Raw genomic sequence first — 19,982 nt, forward strand, 5'->3', positions numbered from 1 at the left:
TGACAAGAATTTAGGAAGCTCCGAAGGCGAACAGGATCATCGTAGGTCGTCGTCTTGTTGTTATGAGTGACTCTGAAGAGGCAAGGATGGAAAAGGCCATATCTGGCGCCAATGGAACTAAGTTCTGGCCTCATATCCAAAAAAGCTTTACGACGGTTGGCTGTAGCTCTAGCATAATCCTGCGCGAAGAACAAGGTGGAACCTGACCATGTGAGGCGAGGAGAGGCCCTGGCTGCTGAGAGGAATTTAAGAAGATCAGTATATTCCAGGAAATACATGATGACGCCTCTTGGTCTTGAAGAGGTGGAGGCAGATGAAGAGATGCGACCAAGCCTATGTGCCCGTTGGATGTTAAGCACGGTACTTTCTGGTAAGTGAAGGAGCTTAGGAAGGAAGGATTTGAAGAAAGCAATGGGGTCACTCCCCTCACAATTCTCGGCCAGGCCGTAAATGCGTAGGTTGTTGCGTCGATTACGATTTTCGGGCTCCTCGACCTGCTTCTGGAGAGAAGAAATCTGCGACTGCATGTGCGTAACCTTGGAGGATGATTCCTGGAGAGAGGAAACACTTCGCTCCATCGTCGTGACTCTTGCATCCATCTGTGACCAATTATCAGTTAAAACCTATAACTTGGTATTGGTTTCCTCCATGAAGGGCCGAAGGGCGCGTATCTCTTCCAACAATAGCTCCAAAGATACAGCTGAGGAAGAGCCCGTCGGTGATGGAGGATCCTTTTTGAGGCGTTTCGTTGTAGCCTTCCCTGAGGGTTGAACTGAATGTTCCGCATTGGACTGCGACATGGGGACAACAGACGCCTGAGAGGCTTCCAAATGAGCCAGCGCAGAAAACACTTTTGAATTTTTAATGAAGATGCGTCGTGGAGTCTTAGAAGCACGACCTGTTGCACCCCTATCCATAAGATGAGTATCATCTCCAAAGAAAAAAGCTAGCACTTGGAGTGCTCCATTCTTGTGAAAATCAACAGATGGACGGAAGGACAGCAGAGCCTGCAGGAGCACGCAGGAGGAAAGTTGAGATATCTAAAGAAAGACACTTCAGAGTGGCATGAGAATAACAAGAATTCACACAAGGTCGCAGAGAAATGTCCAGCTGGTCAAGCTATGAAGCCCTCATATAAGGATGCAAAGCACAAAGTGGCCGTTGAGATGAGGAATAGCAAATTGGCAAACAGCAGAAGAGGAAACATCCAATGGAGGAAAAAGAAAAGTCACGGCAGCATAGTCATTGAAGGCATCCTGGGGTAAATGCGCACCAAAGAAAAGGCCCATGTGGTGTGAGGAACTGCAGGTATAAAGGTAATCCAGTAATCAGAGAGTGCAGTAGAGCTAAATAAAGTGTAGCGAAAAGCCTGCATGAGTTGCTGCCACGAGTGACACAGGTGAAGGTAAAATGGCCGCTAAAGTCGGAACAGCTGAGGGCGACACTCATGAAAAGCTGAAAAAACAGGTCTAATGGCAGCAGCAGCCAAAATAATCAAATATTAGCTCACCATGAGCATTCTGAGAGGCCAGAATCAGCGCAGGAGGCCGGCAGGACCAAGAGAAGGCAGCGCGCTGGACGCGCGTCAGGAGCACAAAATGGCGGTTGCGGCCGTCATGAAGCCGCGGCCGCTGAGTCCCGCGTCGGAAAAGCGGTCAAAATTGCCGAAAGAAGCCTGAAATCAATTCTGCGATGCTCCCTCCACTCTCCGGTAATTCATTCTGCTCTGTTAGAGCACCTGTGAAAGACGAGAGCTGGTAAATCCCCCGGCCGGCACGGAGCGCTCATGTCGGAGCTGCCATCCACACCGGGCGCCAAGCCACGCCCCCCTCCTTTCATCCTTTCTGTGCCTATGGTTGGGACTTCCAGCTGCGTTCGCAGTACTAACCTTACCTTCAAACCCACGTGCTTCCCAGCCCTTTTGTGACTGATATCACAGGGGCTGAGGGACCCAAAGCCAGTGGGCTGTCCTGTCCCCTGCCCCTCTGGCTGCCGCAGCCTCCATACCTTTTAGCATGCCCTCAACGTAGCCCACCTACCCCGTTGGCAGCAGGATAAGGCATCACCTGCCTAAATGACAAGTAATATCCTCGACAAGTGGGTACTCCAAATCGTCCAACAGGGTTATGTCCTTCTATTCCTTGAAAACCTGCTGCCCATGCTGCAGTCATCATATCAGCTGACAGAGGACTACCTCTCCTTACTACACAAGCAGCCTCAGGGGCAAAGGCTCTTTTAGACAAAGGAGCCATCAAGAGGGTGCCAGCACCAGAAGTAGTATGTGGTTGCTATTCCCACTACTTTCTGGTGCTGAAAACGGATGGAGGTCTGTCCCCTATCCTAGATCTTTGCCCTCTCAAGGCCTTGCTTTATTAGAAGAAATTTAAAAGGTTAACCTGGCACACGTCTGGTCTTCCTTGAAATGGATGGTGCAAAAAGAACAATTGATGGACAAAGTGGGAAGGGCATGCCCAGACATGGGTCTCGTGCTCACTGCGCCACTGGATTCAAGCTAGCCTGGCTGATGAAGGGTAATGCCCCGAAACCGGTCCTAAGATGCTTGTTTCCTGTCCAGGGAGGACCTGGCTTGGAAGTTCGGGATGGACTGTTTCCATGAGGAACAGGGTCAAGACTGATTTGCATATGGCTGGGTTCAAAGTGGAGTCGAGGTGTGAGTAAAAGAACAATGAATTAAACCCAGATCTTTGTGACTTGGGATGAATGTTTTCCTATCCTGCAGGACCGGAAGTGTTATCTGCGGTTCACAGTGGACCAGGAGCATTTTCAGTTTGATGTGCTCCCATTTGGCCTCACCAGTGTCCCTTGGGTGTACCAAAAGTGAAGGAGGTGGTTGCAGTACATCTTTGGAGGTCAGGGTTTTCGGTCTTCCCCTTCCTTTATGACTGGCTGCTGAAAGCAGGCTTGCCACAGACAGTCATCACCCAACACCAGACTAGGGCAAATCTCCTGCATTCAGTGAGGTTCACTGTCAACATGCCAAAGTCACATCTGACTCAGACAGTCAAATCACTTTATTCGATTCTTACATGTTTTAGGATCATAAAAGTAAAAAATGCACAATATATAGTTAAAAAGAATAAAAATACAGCTTTTGCGGTAAAAGTAGTAACAGTAATTTGATGACAGACATTACATTTAAAAACAGGATTAAAATACACATTTAGTAATTCATGAACAGAGTGGTCCAGCCTCCTAGTCTTCCATGAAAGAAGTAGATATAAAGCCACAGTATAACATACTAATTCATTGGGTAGTGATTGTAAAAAATACAGAGCTGGACGACATTGAGTAAAATAATATTTACGTATTAGCGGCCAGATAAATCTTTGGCGGTGAGCTTTATAAAATTTACAGAAGAATATGATATGTAAATTTGATTGGGTGGAGGAACCATCATACGAACAGGGCGGCAGGTCGACTAAGGAATAGGTGCCAGCTGGATAGGAAAACATGGAATGAATTAGGTTAAGATGAAACCGTACCAAAATTAATCAATGGCGCACGTTAGTCACAAGGAATAACTATCCTGGGGCGCCATCCTGTTCAATAGTTGTTTCCCTAAGGAGTTAGGTCCTTATCAGGGATTGAGACTAGACCTTATACTTATGTGAACAACAAAAATGTCCCAACCCCAATTACTTCAAATCAGCTTGAATGGATGGAAAAATAACTATTCATTCCAAACCAGGCAAATCTTTTATTGCCATTTACTTCATACTTGTTAAACAATTTTTAAGTTATACTAGCAAAAAACAAACACTGTACATTCAATATTCACTATTTACAAACATCACACAAAATTATGAATAAATTGAGACAGCATCAAAGCAAGCTACAGAAAATACAAAAAATTACAACAAATACATATAAACACCAACAAAGGAATTCTCAAAAATGTGCGTGGAACTTGTGCCAAATAAATGGCAAATACTACAAATCGCTGAACTGATAGTTCTAGTTGTTGTTACAAATCAATATATTCCATCAAACACAAAGCCGACGCGTTTCAAGGCCAGGACAATTGTCCCTGGTCTCTCATCAGGGCTTTAATTCTTTATTATCTGTAGGGTATAAAGAAAAAAGACCATTTACTGGACTTGAAATAAATAGATTGCTTCTCCTAGTTTCTCCGGGTGTAGTTACCGACTATACATACCGGGATTGTGGTCATGTACCAAGGGCGTCGCGTTCTTTATAACTCTGAGACACCGAGGGCTTTATTAAGAGGAGGGGTAACTGATAACAGCAAAAAGAAGCGCATGTAACTATTGCGCCCAAAACAAAACGTGCTAAATAAAAGCTAAAACAGATGGAACTGACCTTAACTGTGCCGTCTCCCGGCCAAACTGCAAATAAATTGTCACCATGTGCCGTTGTTCTATATAAAAAACATTTGGAAAATTAAGTAAGTCTTAGTTCACACGCCGCTGTTCGTCCAAATAAAAGAACGAAAAACGGGCGCCTACCTGTCTTTGTAACTTCACTGGCCCGAAAACTTTCAATAATTACTGCGCACGCCTGGACCTGACGGGATGCAAAAAGGAAACCATTTCTAGTTAGCTTCTGGCCAACTTGTAGCCGTATTATTCACCGGTAACGCGCGAGGGGGAAACCGCTTACCGTTTTGCTCCGTGACCTCTCCAACCCGTGGGAATTCACAAATGATTCAAAGATGGCCGGCGGGCTCTCTGTGATTGGATATACTACTTCCAGAACCAGTGCATTCTGGACTTGGTAGTTTTTAGAAAATAAGCGAGCATGAAAATTACATACACAATGTTTGAAAGTTGTGCAGGTGACGCATTGGTAGTCTCTTAACTGGCTAGCACATGGTTGAATTTACAAACCATAAAGGATATAAAAATTCTAAATAAAATAGGGGGAATTTTAAATGATTATATTGGACCCACAGCCCTCAGGGTGTCATTTTATTCAAAAGAATATGAGGAAACAGGCACTTAGACCACCCACGGGTGCCACATGAAAACACCAAGTCACTCATTACAATGCTATTATTACAGGCGTGTGATCTCAGACAAGTTGTTTAATCCACTCTGGGCACTATTAAATTTCAAAATTAAGTATGCTTCTTTTTGAAGCAAGACACAATCAATGTCTTGGAGATTCTTGTTAGAATTAACTACGTGCAGCACGGACCATCTGAAGTCTTGCTCAGTATGGCCCTTTTCTAGGAAGTGTTGCACCATGGGTGCCACCGTCACTTTCTTTTTGATTCGAGAACGATGTTGACTGATTCGATGGTTGATCTGTTGGTTCGTCTTGCCGACGTAAATCTTTGAACAAGGACACTGTATTACGTATACAACATTCTTTGTGCGACAATTGGAAAAATCCTTATGCGACCATTTGGAACCTTGGTGAATGAATTCTTTACCCTCAATCATGTTGGAACAAGCGACACAGTTTCCACACTTGTGGTGACCCTCAATCGGTTTGAGTTTCCACTGAGCCATCAAGTCACTTCTGGGTTTTGGAAGAGCAACATCCGCTCGAACCAGCTGTTGGCCAATGCTTCGGTTTTTTTTGTATGCAAAAATGGGCATCGGAAAAGGACATTCAAGTCCTTCCAGAAGGTGCCAATTTTTAAGTACAGCCTGCCGGAGTTTGTGCGTGTCAGGGCAAAATGTCGTGACACAGACAAGCCTAACCAGTGGGGGACGTTGTTTAACTTGCAATAAGCATTCTCGAGGTGTGTATTTTGCTCTCTTAAAGGAATGCTTAAGAAGTTTTTTAGGGTACCCCCGTTGGCGCATGTCAGAGCAGAAATGCTGACCATGTTTATCGTAATCGTTCATTTCGGAGCAATTACGTCGAATTCGAAGCAGTTGGCCAAAGGGCAAATTGGCTTTCAGATTTCTTGGATGGGCACTATTATGATGTAAAATAGTGTTCCTATAAGTAGGTTTTTTAAAAAGGGAAACTTTCAGTTGTCCTTGGGCACATGTGAGTTCTACATCCAAGAATGTCTTTCGATTGGTACTATGTTCGATGGAAAACTGTATGTCGCTATGTCTGGAATTTAGCCAAGAGTGGAACAGCATTAAATCGGTCTGGCTCCCCTGCCACAGGAGCCAGACGTCATCAATGTACCTGTACCACTGTTTGATGTGGTCCTTAAAAGGGTTATTCACCTCCACAAATTTTTCTTCATATTGTGCCATATAGAGGACTGCCATTTCTGGGGCATAAGGACACCCCATGGCAGTCCCCTTGATCTGCATGAAGAATTCACCATTGAAGGTGAAATAGTTCTTTTTCAACGCTATTGTCGCTAATTCAAGAATAAACGACGTGGGAACCCGGTGGGGTCTTGGTCTCTTATCAAGGTAAATGTGCATCACCTCCAGAGCCTCTTCCTGAGGGATCTGGGTGTAGAGGGACGTGACGTCCATGGTTACCATTATTTGGCATTGTACATCAAATGGAGTACCTTCCACTTTAAGAAGGAAGTCTGTTGTATCCCTGAGGTAAGATCTTACTTCTCTTATAAAAGGTTTAAGAAAGAAATCCACGTAACGTGCAATTGGTTCTAAACAAGAGTCGCAGCCCGAGACTATCGGGCGACCCGGTGGGTCATGCAGGCGCTTGTGAATCTTCGGGAGAAGATAAAGAACCGGGGTCCTAGGAAATTTCTTAAGCAAATAGTCATGTTCTTTGGTGCCCAAAAAGCCACTTTGTTTACCAATTTCCAAGACTTGGGAGATTAATCCCTGAATCTGCTTGACCGGATCTTCTGAAAGTGCACGGTACCAAGTGGTATTTCTAATGTGTTTCTCTCCTTCAGATAAATACATAGGGCGGGGCCAGATGACTACCGCCCCGCCTTTATCTGCTTGTTTTATGACAATAGACGGATCGTCTTTGAGGGATCTGATTGCCTCACGTTGATGAAGGCTAATATTTTGATGAGTAAATCTTCTGTTCTTTTCTAGTTTGCTGATAGAGGATAGCAAAACCTCCTCGAACGCTATGACCTGTTTGGGAATGTTGTTATAAGGTGTAAAGCTAGACTTATTACGCAAGCCTGTCGGCTCATTATTCTCAATTGTTGGTGTGTTAGAAAAAAAGGCTTTGAGCCTTACTTTCCAACAGAACTCCATAGCTTCCATTTTAAGCTTGGTATAATCGAATGAATAGTTATTTTTCCATCCATTCAAGCTGATTTGAAGTAATTGGGGTTGGGACATTTTTGTTGTTCACATAAGTATAAGGTCTAGTCTCAATCCCTGGTAAGGACCTAACTCCTTAGGGAAACAACGTTTGGGCTGGTTTTCACCAGCGAGAGTAATAGGACAAAACAAAGAAGTCCTCGATTAGATACACAAGTAAGAGGTAGAGAGATCTTTTTGGGTCTCTCTGAGTTATGGCAGAAAACGACACTTTGTCTTTCTCTGAAAGCCACATACAGGACTTGATTGCCTCTTCTCCTTTCTCCACTGTTGCACTTAGCACTAGTGCTAAGCAACAAAATGAGTCTGACAAATTAATCAGACTTCGTAAAAAGCACGTAAGAACCGAATTGCATGGTTATTTCCTCTTGAAGCACTTGAAGGGAGGTACAATTCCCTGGGGTCTCCAGGTAAAAAATATTCCCGTCATTTTCACTGAAGACCAAGAATACAGGAAAGGCTTCAGTTTTATAAATACCAAGTGTAGTCGGGACCTTATGGTCCACACAATGGAGACTGCACAGAGGTTATGTAAAAAAGAGGAAGAAGAAATTGAGGATTTAATTAAGGCCTTAGAGACCAGCCAGGTGGTCACGGATGCCAAGTCACTCTTAGAAAAGATCGAAAAAGAGATACAGGCATTTAAGGATTACACGATTAATGATAAAACTAACAAATACGAAAGGTATATTAAGGCTTTTAAAATAGACCAAGTCTATCCCTTTCTACGAGACGAATACTACTTGCAGCCAGATTCACGACAGGCTCTGTCGAATTTCCAAGGAAGATCCAGAACTAGGTTTACAACGTTCTCCAGTACATCATCGTCTGATTCTTCTGGCCCAGACAATAGAAATAAGAAGAAGGGGGTGTCTTTTTTAGAACAGGGCAAACAATCCAAACCCAGGTACAAGGTACCATGGGAAATGAGAACACGAAGCAGCCACTACAAATCATAGGCGGCCCCAGTACAGTTGTCAATTTGTCATCTAGACAATTATCTGCTGATGAAGAGGCAGTCCTTGATTTAGGTCTCAAATTTGTTCCCAGCTTGAGAACAGATTATACCAAGCTTAAAATGGAAGCTATGGAGTTCTGTCGGAAAGTAAGGCTCAAAGCCTTTTTTTCTAACACACCAACAATTGAGAATAATGAGCCGACAGGCTTGCGTAATAAGTCTAGCTTTACACCTTATAACAACATTCCCAAACAGATCATAGCGTTCGAGCAGGTTTTGCTATCCTCTATCATCAAACTAGAAAAGAACAGAAGATTTACTCATCAAAATATTAGCCTTCATCAACGTGAGGCAATCAGATCCCTCAAAGACGATCCGTCTATTGTCATAAAACAAGCAGATAAAGGCGGGGCGGTAGTCATCTGGCCCCGCCCTATGTATTTATCTGAAGGAGAGAAACACATTAGAAATACCACTTGGTACCGTGCACTTTCAGAAGATCCGGTCAAGCAGATTCAGGGATTAATCTCCCAAGTCTTGGAAATTGGTAAACAAAGTGGCTTTTTGGGCACCAAAGAACATGACTATTTGCTTAAGAAATTTCCTAGGACCCCGGTTCTTTATCTTCTCCCGAAGATTCACAAGCGCCTGCATGACCCACCGGGTCGCCCGATAGTCTCGGGCTGCGACTCTTGTTTAGAACCAATTGCACGTTACGTGGATTTCTTTCTTAAACCTTTTATAAGAGAAGTAAGATCTTACCTCAGGGATACGACAGACTTCCTTCTTAAAGTGGAAGGTACTCCATTTGATGTACAATGCCAAATAATGGTAACCATGGACGTCACGTCCCTCTACACCCAGATCCCTCAGGAAGAGGCTCTGGAGGTGATGCAAATTTACCTTGATAAGAGACCAAGACCCCACCGGGTTCCCACTTTGATTATTCTTGAATTAGCGACAATAGCGTTGAAAAAGAACTATTTCACCTTCAATGGTGAATTCTTCATGCAGATCAAGGGGACTGCCATGGGGTGTCCTTATGCCCCAGAAATGGCAGTCCTCTATATGGCACAATATGAAGAAAAATTTGTGGAGGTGAATAACCCTTTTAAGGACCACATCAAACAGTGGTACAGGTACATTGATGACGTCTGGCTCCTGTGGCAGGGGAGCCAGACCGATTTAATGCTGTTCCACTCTAGGCTAAATTCCAGACATAGCGACATACAGTTTTCCATCGAACATAGTACCAATCGAATGACATTCTTGGATGTAGAACTCACATGTGCCCAAGGACAACTGAAAGTTTCCCTTTTTAAAAAACCTACTGATAGGAACACTATTTTACATCATAATAGTGCCCATCCAAGAAATCTGAAAGCCAATTTGCCCTTTGGCCAACTGCTTCGAATTCGACGTAATTGCTCCGAAATGAACGATTACGGTAAACATGGTCAGCATTTCTGCTCTGACATGCGCCAACGGGGGTACCCTAAAAAACTTCTTAAGCATTCCTTTAAGAGAGCAAAATACACACCTCGAGAATGCTTATTGCAAGTTAAACAACGTCCCCCACTGGATAGGCTTGTCTGTGTCACGACATTTTGCCCTGACACGCACAAACTCCGGCAGGCTGTACTTAAAAATTGGCACCTTCTGGAAGGACTTGAATGTCCTTTTCCGAAGCCCATTTTTGCATACAAAAAAAACCGAAGCATTGGCCAACAGCTGGTTCGAGCGGATGTTGCTCTTCCAAAACCCAGAAGTGACTTGATGGCTCAGTGGAAACTCAAACCGATTGAGGGTCACCACAAGTGTGGAAACTGTGTAGCTTGTTCCAACACGATTGAGGGTAAAGAATTCATTCACCAAGGTTCCAAATGGTCGCATAAGGATTTTTCCAATTGTCGCACAAAGATTGTTGTATACGTAATACAGTGTCCTTGTTCAAAGATTTACGTCGGCAAGACGAACCAACAGATCAACCATCGAATCAGTCAACATCGTTCTCGAATCAAAAAGAAAGTGACGGTGGCACCCATGGTGCAACACTTCCTAGAAAAGGGCCATACTGAGCAAGACTTCAGATGGTCCGTGCTGCACGTAGTTAATTCTAACAAGAATCTCCAAGACATTGATCGTGTCTTGCTTCAAAAAGAAGCATACTTAATTTTGAAATTTAATAGTGCCCAGAGTGGATTAAACAACTTGTCTGAGATCACACGCTTGTAATAATAGCATTGTAATGAGTGACTTGGTGTTTTCATGTGGCACCCGTGGGTGGTCTAAGTGCCTGTTTCCTCATATTCTTTTGAATAAAATGACACCCTGAGGGCTGTGGGTCCAATATAATCATTTAAAATTCCCCCTATTTTATTTAGAATTTTTATATCCTTTATGGTTTGTAAATTCAACCATGTGCTAGCCAGTTAAGAGACTACCAATGCGTCACCTGCACAACTTTCAAACATTGTGTATGTAATTTTCATCCTCGCTTATTTTCTAAAAACTACCAAGTCCAGAATGCACTGGTTCTGGAAGTAGTATATCCAATCACAGAGAGCCCGCCGGCCATCTTTGAATCATTTGTGAATTCCCACGGGTTGGAGAGGTCACGGAGCAAAACGGTAAGCGGTTTCCCCCTCACGCATTACCGGTGAATAATACGGCTACAAGTTGGCCAGAAGCTAACTAGAAATGGTTTCCTTTTTGCATCCCGTCAGGTCCAGGCGTGCGCAGTAATTATTGAAAGTTTTCGGGCCAGTGAAGTTACAAAGACAGGTAGGCGCCCGTTTTTCGTTCTTTTATTTGGACGAACAGCGGCGTGTGAACTAAGACTTACTTAATTTTCCAAATGTTTTTTATATAGAACAACGGCACATGGTGACAATTTATTTGCAGTTTGGCCGGGAGACGGCACAGTTAAGGTCAGTTCCATCTGTTTTAGCTTTTATTTAGCACGTTTTGTTTTGGGCGCAATAGTTACATGCGCTTCTTTTTGGTGTTATCAGGTACCCCTCCTCTTAATAAAGCCCTCGGTGTCTCAGAGTTATAAAGAACGCGACGCCCTTGGTACATGACCACAATCCCGGTATGTATAGTCGGTAACTACACCCGGAGAAACTAGGAGAAGCAATCTATTTATTTCAAGTCCAGTAAATGGTCTTTTTTCTTTATACCCTACAGATAATAAAGAATTAAAGCCCTGATGAGAGACCAGGGACAATCGTCCTGGCCTTGAAACGCGTCGGCTTTGTGTTTGATGGAATATATTGATTTGTAACAACAACTAGAACTATCAGTTCAGCGATTTGTAGTATTTGCCATTTATTTGGCACAAGTTCCACGCACATTTTTGAGAATTCCTTTGTTGGTGTTTATATGTATTTGTTGTCATTTTTTGTATTTTCTGTAGCTTGCTTTGATGCTGTCTCAATTTATTCATAATTTTGTGTGATGTTTGTAAATAGTGAATATTGAATGTACAGTGTTTGTTTTTTGCTAGTATAACTTAAACATTGTTTAAAAAGTATGAAGTAAATGGCAATAAAAGATTTGCCTGGTTTGGAATGAATAGTTATTTTTCCATCCATTCAAGCTGATTTGAAGTAATTGGGGTTGGGACATTTTTGTTGTTCACATCCTGTTCAATAGGGCACTCTAGATATAGTTTTACAGATGCTTTCGAGGAATTTAGTTAAGAACGCTCCAAAGCCCTTTGGTTAAAAAATAATATTTTTATTTCTTTTTTTGATACTGTAGTGCAGTTAAAAGGAGATGTAAATAACCGACCTAAACCAAGGGAGGTGAGACTGTTTTTAATGTATAATAACCATGGGTTTCTTAGGACGTGTTCATGACAAATATACACAAGAGGGTCCCTGTAGAGCGAATATGAAGGGGAAAACCAGGGAAAAACAACCAAATATACAGCGCTAAACCCCTTATAACATATTCACATCATATATATATATATATATATATATATATATATATATATATATATATATATATATATATATATATATATATATATATATATATATATATATTACCTACTGGCGGTAATGATTAAAAGGGGGCAGGGTAGACACCCACTGACCCCCTAGGTTTTCTGAGGGGAGCCTAGAAGGACCATTAAGGTCAAAAAAACGTTTTGTTTTTTTTAATTTTCGTGGGGTAAGCGCTGGGTGCGTTCCCATGTACGCTTACAGGTACGCGTACCCTGAGCACACCACGGGGAAAAACAGTGTAAAAAATTAGAGTAAAAAAATGATTTAGAGTGCTTAGAGGTAGGGTTGCTCTGAAAAGAGCTGTTGTGTTATGTGGGTGTTTTTTGTACCTACAAGTAGGTACCGATGCAGAGTCTCAAGTTCAAGAGGAAGACTCTATTCCCCTCATCTGTAAAATGTACACCATCTCTCCTATAGATGCCTTGCATGTTGTAACACAAGTTGTTGTGGTATATGGAACCCATACCATAGTCTCTGAGGAAAGCAGAAACAGATTTATTTACATGTTTCCTTGCTTTCTCAATCTGTGGACAAAATTGGTTGGACCAGTTCCATTTTTGCCTTTGGCATATATTAGAAAATACCAAGGCAGTTTTTAGAAAAAATGACATCAATTGGCCAAAGATGTCCTTTAAAAGCATTTCCAGACCTACCCCAGTCAAAGTGCCCAGGTCATTGCCACCACAGTGCACAATTATGAGGTCAGGGTGTGGTAGATGCATAAAGGATTTTACCAATGGTATCAATTGGTGACTTCTCAATCCTCTCTGTCCAATCCACACAATTTCCACATTTGGTAAATCAAGGTTGGAAATACCTCTGTTACTAGCATATTTTTCACTCCAGTAAACAAAGCTATGACCCACAAACCAGACTTTTGGCATCTTGAAGGTAGATGTGCTTGTATTCAGATGAGTTGTGGAAATGAAATGGCAGTTTGAAAGTAGGAGTTATGAAAAAAAAGTGGATGAGATTCAGTGCACTTGAAAAACAAGAAATGATTGGTGGTTTCTTAAAATTCACCACTGAAAATTAGGGTGCATGCTTTTTTTTTAAAGAAGTCATTTTAGTCGTTGAGAAAAAGTCATTGAAAGAAACATTGCACATGATTAGCTACTACATTGAGAGGTCAAACACCCTTGCTGGATTCTTTTGCAACATAGTAAGATGAACTTTTCAACTGTGTGCTGAGTTAGGTGGGAGTTACCATGGTAACAGGGTGAATGAGCACTGGGAGGATGGGTGAATATTATGTGAGTTTCAAAGTGTTGAAATGTAGAACCAATTAAAATGTTAGTTTGGTTTTGAAATAGTGTGGGAAGAATTTTAATTGGTTAAGTCCAGGGATATGTGTGAAGAATTACAGGGAATCAGGGCCATTTGTGGTTGCAGTGTTTCAGGAGCACTTCAGAGATTCTGCTTAAGAAAATCTGGTGTGTGTGACTGACACTGTTCTAAATCTTCCAAAGCACTTTTAAAGATGAGTTATGATTTTTTAAAATAAAGATAGACTGCTGTATGCACTATGGGGAAGATTAAGAAGCATATTGTGCTTCTTTATTCTTGCATTGTGTGTCATTTTTTTTGTAATGCTGTTAAAAAATTTAAAGGTGCATATTTGAAATGTATTTTGGAAATGAGTTAGGTTTCTGCCTTGTTTTGTAGTGGTCATTTAAACGGGCTGTGCTTTGTGTCAAAAACGATTTACTATGGAAAATGTTTTCTGGTAAAATGTCTGGCTTTTACATTTTGGTCAAGGATTACACTGAGTGTCTGTGTGAAATAAGGAACTATATTTTCACATTTTTCAATAATGTCACCTGTGTCTGCTGACAGTTTGCCTCTCTTAGCTTAAAGGGTATTCTGTGCCTCTGTCTCATGTCACTTTGTACCTGCCCAAGCTCTCTCTTTCTGTGTGTCATTTCTCTCTTTGTGTGTGTGTCATGACATGTGTCTCATGTGCCTAAGATCACACTGTGAGTCAAGCTTGATTTTAAATGGATCTGGGTGAATAATTTGATTAGTTGATGTGTTTAAAAATATGAGAATACATGTATTCTTGAAGTCAGTTAGGCTTTAGGATATGTACTAGTAGGGCACCTTAGGCAGCATGTCTGTTAGGCCTCTTTCCTTCAGTACCTCTATCCCCTCACTTCCTCACTCCCTTTGTCTTACCCTTACTCACTTTTATCCACCCTCTTTCATCCCTCTTTACTCATGCTCTCTGCCGTTCTTTCACTCCCGTTCTCTTAGTCTGGTTCCCTCACTACCCCTCATTCCCTATCTTTCTCTCCTTTTCCCTTTACTTTCATCCCCCTCTCACCTTCTCTCAGTACCTATGCTTCAGTCCTCTTCCCCTTTATTCCCTTCCTTCGCTCACTCACTCATTGCCCTTTCCTCACTCACCTTACTCCACTTCACTCACTCTTTCTCTCACTACCTCTGTCCTGTCACATCTTCATTCTCCTTCCCTCACTCCCTCTCTCTTAGCTTCACTACCTCTGTCCCCTCACTCTCTCACTCCTCTTCCGTCACGCTTACTCCCTATAACTCACCTACACTTTCTCACTTATCTTTCTATGCTCCCTCACTCAGTCCTCTTCTCTCACTCTTTCCTTCACTCCCTCTGTCTCCTCACTCCCTCACTCCCCTTGTCTCACGCTCACTTGCCTTTATCCACCCTCTATCACCACTCTTTCCTCAACCTCACTTCTCTTACCCTTCCTCACCCCCCTTCCTTTACTCCGCTTTCCTCACTTATCCTCATTCCCAAAGTTCACTCCCCTTCCCCTCACTCACCTCCCACACTCACCTTCTTTCAGTCCCCCTACTTCACTTCCCTTCCCCTCTCGCCCCTTACTTTGCTCCCTCACTCATTTTCCTTTCCTCTCTGACTGTACTCCACTTCACTCACTCCTTTAGAATATGTAAAGAGTATAGCTCTTTTTGGAGAATTGGAGGTAGTTCTAAAAAGAACTGTTTTTTTTCTTCTTTTTTATTTTTTATTTTTTTTTGTACTTTTTCCGAACGTTTTTAATTTTTTTGGGTATTTTTTTCAGAACAAAAACAAAACTAGGGAATGCCAAACTGCTCAACAGGAGCAAAAAAAAGGGGAAAAATTAGGGATGAACGAACAATTAGTAGAATACTCTGCTCCCCATAACAAAGCAGTTTGTCACACTGCTTACAACGAATTGTTATGTCCGAAAAAACAGGCTGAATTTCACAGAAAAAACCATAGGTTTGACACTCGTTATAGTTCGGAATTAGCATTTAAAAAACCTTTGAAATTCACTGAAAAAACCATAGGTTTCACACCAGTTATAGTTAGCTGAACATTTTACTCATACAAAACCATTGAAATTCCTACGTTATAGTTAGTTGGACTCACTATAACTCGCGCGCCCGCAATCCACTGCTGATGATGTCACATATTACATCATTCATGGCATGGTCAGTGACATCACTGATGACATCTCAAATGACATCACTGATGACATCTCAAATGACATCACTGATGACATCATCCATGTGATAAAACGATGCACCTCCTCACACTCTAATCTAACCTTTGATACACCCAGTGTTAAATACAAACTACCATTCCTGAAATTATTGACACACCAATACCAGTTGCTACATACGCACTCACTGATTCCTAGGTCTACACACACATTCACTCATTCACCCATACAATCACTCATACATACAGACACTCATCAATACAACACTATCATATGCACTTATACACCTATACAGACACTCACACACTGCCACTCATCCATGGAGTTACTCACACACCTAGTCAGTCATGCAAAGAATCAATCACACTCCCTTTTCCTCATCTATACAGTTATACAGACAGCACCTCAAATATACAAACATATACTAACACATACTTACTCTCTTTTACAATCACTGATACAAGTACACATTGATCCATACAGCCACTTACGCAATCACAGGCTCTCATGTATAGTCATTTATATATGCCAACTCTCACATGCACTGTGTTTTACATATGTACTTACTTGGACATGTAGCACTGAGATATCCATTCATACACCAACACACCCATGCACACAGTCAACCGCCAATACAGTTGTTTCCTCATGCACTCTTCAACCCATACACCAAGTGAAGCAACTGCTCACACATCTATGCACAGAGTCACACAACTCCCAGCCACCAACACACACACTCAGCCTCACATACAAATACAAGGGCAACCAATCAATAACCCATATAGCCACTAATATAGGTACTGATCAACACATGCAGCAGCTTACACAACAACAGACATAATGATGCACACATTCAGACAATTTACTCACTAATCCATGCATTCAGTAAGAAACATTTAATAACTCACTCATACAGTCAGTCACGCACCTACTAAATCCTTCATCCAGACACTTATACATCCACTCATTCTTCAATATGTAAAACATATTTAAACTTTACAGAAACACACAGTCACTGGATGATGTCATCAGTGATGTCATCAGTGATGTCATTTGAGATGTCATCGGTGATGTCATCAGTGATGTCATTTGAGATGTCATCAGTGATGTCACTGACCATGTCATGAATAATGTAATATGTGACATCATCAGCAGTGGATTGCGGGCGCGCGAGTTATAGTGAGTCCAACTAACTATAACGTGGGAATTTCAATGGTTTTGTATGAGTAAAATGTTCAGCTAACTATAACTGGTGTGAAACCTATGTTTTTTTCAGTGAATATATATATATATATATATATATATATATATATATATATATATATATATATATATATATATATATATATATATATATATAACTCAAAACTGTCCAACAAAGAAAGTAACACATTTTCATAGAAATATAAAATTGTTTTGTTTTTATTATCAAAATACTCATCTATTTCATTCAATTACTATTCAGTTACTTTTCAATAAATACATATACACTCAATTCTGTGTGACTCCAAAATTCATTTGATACAGGGGAGCCCCAAGTATGGACGAAGCAATCTGCTTAATCAAGGTACATGTCTCAACAAAAAAATATACAGGCAAAGACAACAAGAAAAAATTAGCAAAAAGAAAATATACGTTCTACAAAATCACAATTTAACAAAGACAATACATAACATTTATGAACATAGTAGACAATTTAAACAACACTGTTTAGAAAGGAGAGACGGTAGTGACTATAGCAGCTCCCGATCTTGCCCCTTATTTTTCCTTCCCCCGTTTGCATCGCGTTGACCCTAGTGTCCGAAATAGAAGTCGGACCTTCCCTTTTCCTTTCCCCTTATTTTTTCTCCCATACCGAATTTCCCAGTCAGAGTTAGTGCGACAATATTAAAGAAAAGGAGCAATCGGAGTATCAACGTACCTCGCATATTCGGAGAGTCTAGTAGTCGGAATTCGGAGGCATCTACAGAGTCGGAGAGAAAAGAAAGAAAAACGAACAGATAAGTGATTCCTGCGCATTCGAGAAGACGAGAGCATGTTATGATAGAACTGTAAAATAGACTATGTTCATTAACTAATAAGGAATTATACAGATACAGTTAGTGAATTTGTCGATAATACTTACCCAGTCAGTTTCCACAGAACGTCAGTTTGAGAGAACAAAAACCTGAAAGACAAAAGAAGTTAGAATAAATATTAAGTGCAACTAGTAAAACACCACCAAGGCCAGAAGATTTCGCAAGAGGAATTCTTAGTAAAGAGTGACCAATTCCTAGAGAAGGTAAGAGTAGAGAAAAGAAAAGGGAGAGCATTGTAGAATCAGAGTAGATATAGTCTAACCTATATGTAATTACAGGTATAATCTCTGGAAGTAAGGTCCCTAAAGAAAAACAAAGATATAAGATGAAGAGTAGCACTAGTCTCAGGAATAATAGGTAAGAATAAATACCACCAATAAAGATAGGTTAGAGACTAGAGAGAAAAGAAAGGGACGTTAATCAATCTATTTCTCTTGGTGTATTAGGACTTCAAGGCTTCAATCATTCAACAGAAAAGACAAGAGAAGCAGAAAGAATAGTTCTTGAGCAGTCTCTTCTTGTTTATTATTTTATCCAATTCCCCCCTTCCCCTCTTAGAGTCCTTGAGGGTCAAGTTACCAATAGTTGACCCTGAGTATTCTTGAGGTGGAGTCGGGAAACCAGCAACTAGCTGCTCCTGTGCAAGCCGTGGTAAGAGTTCACTTTTAGTCTTTGACAGTCGGCATCGAAGAAGCTGCTGGTGCTTGCAAGGACTTGTGATGAGATGCATTGGTATCAAGGACGGTCTGTGTCGCGGTGGGCTGAAATCGATGGCGGGCTGCATTGTGCTGAGTTAAAATGTGTGTAAATGCATCAACAATGAAAAAGCCTGTTATGTCCCTGTGGCTTTGAACAGGGGGCCAGCCAGCTGACCCTTGGAGATGTACTGGAGTTCTTGGTACACAAGCAAGCTAGATTCAGCAAGGCAGCTCACAGCATAGAAGAGTCCTGGTACAGCAACAGCGGTCCTTAGTCGACAAGCAGGTCCCCATGGCGGCTTTCACAGCTGGGCAGTCCTTCTTCCTGGCAAAGTCCATAGGTCCAAAAGTGATCTGAAGAGTTGGGTCTGAGGGTCTACTATTTATACCTGGTACCAGCATTGAAGTAGAAGGTTTTCAAGGTTTCCACCCCCAGAGGTGTTTGGAATTTCCTGCCTCCCTGCGCAGGCCCCGCCCAGACTAGGGCACAAAAGCCTAGTGTGAATCCCTTTGTGAGTGTGCTGAGGCAGAAGCTTTGTGATATGCAAATGTGGTAGATGACAGCTGCTCCCCCATTTCAAGTTATAGATGGCCCATCCTGCATACACCTATTCCCCTTTTGTCTCACTGTCCGGGAGCAATACACAAAGACCAACTGCCAACTACACTTGGTTGTGTGACCCAAGATACAGGCACCATACGGTTGGGAAAAAATATGCCAACTTTCTAAAATTGTCATTTTCGGAATTGTCACTTAAAACCTGACTTTACCATTAAAGAGGGGTTTAAAGTATAACTCTTTAGACATCAAACTCAGTATTCCTACCTACTCCTATTAAGGTAGCCCAATGTTATCCTTTGAGAGAGGTAGGCCTCAGGAGACGCCAGAGGAACCGACGGAGAGGGCGGGTTCTCATATACCTGAGTGGCTACCAGGTGAGGTGAGGCTTGTACCTCATACAAGACAGGTGTGAAGACCACTCGGCTTGTATTGAGGTATTATGTCCAATGTTGTATTTATTTAACAACTATAAGCATATTTGTATGAATTTAAGAATGCAGTAGCTATCTAAAGCTTAGGTCCGGAAGAAAACCTGGGCAAGTGGCCCACCAGGCTGAAACTAGTCGACCATTTTGGAAAGTGGCCTATTTGTTAAAAGCCGCGTCTGCATTATTTTAATAGGATTGGGAGAGATATTGTAATAAAAGTCGTTTTTTCTTCCATATCCTTTTTAGTCCTCACTCACTTGCACTGCACAAATATTATGCATCACCCAATCAAATAGATTTCCTATGTTTACATCTTTGAAATAAGTGACTAAGCTGGTCATTCTTTTCACCCATTTTCTATACTTCCTCTTGTTGAGATTTCAGTGATCTGTACGAAATCTGAACCACATGATTCCCCTCTGTGATCAAGAGGTGCTGTGGCAGGAAGGAAGGATATCCAAGTGATGACACTGGCCTCTCTTGGCAGTTTATGGAAATCCGACTATTTGGTAAAGGTCGCTTTCTCATATGTTGTTGTGTGGTAAAACAGTGCAAGGTACGCCCTAT

General features: G+C 41.7%; 1 long non-coding RNA gene across 1 annotated transcript in view; it reads right to left on the minus strand.

The window, feature by feature from the left end:
• LOC144761847 (uncharacterized) overlaps positions 1–17,613 on the minus strand; it is a 70,615-nt gene extending 53,002 nt beyond the window's left edge. Inside the window, exon 1 of the long non-coding RNA XR_013595917.1 lies at positions 17,571–17,613. This is a non-coding gene — a long non-coding RNA (uncharacterized LOC144761847). The remainder of the gene's footprint in view (positions 1–17,570) is intronic.
• Between the last annotated feature and the right edge of the window lie 2,369 nt (positions 17,614–19,982).

The sequence above is a fragment of the Lissotriton helveticus genome, chromosome 6 (genome assembly GCF_964261635.1).
Source record: "Lissotriton helveticus chromosome 6, aLisHel1.1, whole genome shotgun sequence".
NCBI lineage: Eukaryota > Metazoa > Chordata > Amphibia > Caudata > Salamandridae > Lissotriton > Lissotriton helveticus.